The sequence below is a fragment of the Trichechus manatus genome, unplaced genomic scaffold (assembly GCF_000243295.1).
Source record: "Trichechus manatus latirostris isolate Lorelei unplaced genomic scaffold, TriManLat1.0 scaffold00400, whole genome shotgun sequence".
Lineage (NCBI taxonomy): Eukaryota > Metazoa > Chordata > Mammalia > Sirenia > Trichechidae > Trichechus > Trichechus manatus.
The window spans coordinates 107,973-109,073 of record NW_004444336.1 but is presented as its reverse complement, the minus strand read 5'-3'; the positions used below and the strand labels follow the sequence as shown (position 1 = coordinate 109,073).

The following is a 1,101-nucleotide window of genomic DNA, read 5'->3' as shown; positions in this document are numbered from 1 at the left end:
TCTGCTCGTTTTCGGAGAAGAGAGAAGCCAGCGGTCTCTCTGGCTCTCTCTCTGAAGACCGAGAAGCCTGCTGAGATGCTGCTCACCACAGCCGACTTCGGACCCTGTCTACGGGGACCGCCTCCGAGCTCAAGACGTGGCCAGGCCTCCTCCCCGAGACCACTCGTTAAAGGTAAAAGCCCAAAGTCGAAAGATTTCAACTTTTTTTTATGTTTGAAATTGTTTTGAAAAGGAAGATTGGAACTCTTGTCCCAGGTTCTACTTTGTTCTCCTGAGATGAAAATTCTGAAAGCGAAAGGTTAGGTTTCCAAGATGAGTTCAGCAGGAGCGGTGGCGCTTCCCGGTGGCCCAGAGCAGGATGCTGCTCTTGGGGGCTCCCAGCCCCTGAACAGCTGCTCCTGGCCTCTCAACAATCCAAGACTGGGCGAGGCCCGGACTCTTCTACATCAAGCGAAGCTGAAGATTCCTGCGGAGGAGAGGGGTTGCAAAAGAGATTTCCCTGACCGGGAATCGAACCCGGACCGCGGCGGTGAAAGCGCCGAATCCTAGCCACTAGACCACCAGGGAACTGCGTGCTGCGTTTTGATCTCCCGCCTCCAGACAGTACCTGGCTTTGCACCAAAGTCGGGAAGCCTGGACGCCCACCTTCCCGGGTTCCGCCCTCTCCTTCAGCGATCCCCTCCCCCCCCACCCCAGGCCGTTTCCTCCCTGCCTTCTCCAAAAGGCGAGCCAGACTGCCACACACCGTGCGCCGTCAGGTCTCCGCAAGTCTCGGAGCGAGGTGGCTCTTCCCCTCCGCACCTCAGACCTGATCTAGAGACGCGCCTTTGCGGGGCCGCAGCGTGTGGGGACTTGGTGGCCTGGACTATTGACAACTGCAGCCCCCACAGGCCTCTATGGTGTATATGACATGTTGGAGACTTGTCAGCGATAAGAATGAGATTAGGCACGACTTGTTTTCCCAAACCTATTGCCCGGTTATTGATTGGCTTGTTTACCTGAATTCCTTCTCCCTTGCCCGAAACTTATTGTTACTCACCCAAAACCCATTGTTCTGTTATTTGCTTCACTGCTTGCCGTATTGACTATAAAATAAACTCC

At 55.0% G+C, this 1,101-nt stretch overlaps 1 non-coding gene across 1 annotated transcript; it reads right to left on the bottom strand.

Annotated features, from left to right (window-relative positions):
* Positions 1-495: 495 nt before the first annotated feature.
* Positions 496-567, bottom strand: TRNAE-UUC (transfer RNA glutamic acid (anticodon UUC)). The gene has a single exon. It is a non-coding gene; the product is annotated as a tRNA-Glu (tRNA).
* Between the last annotated feature and the right edge of the window lie 534 nt (positions 568-1,101).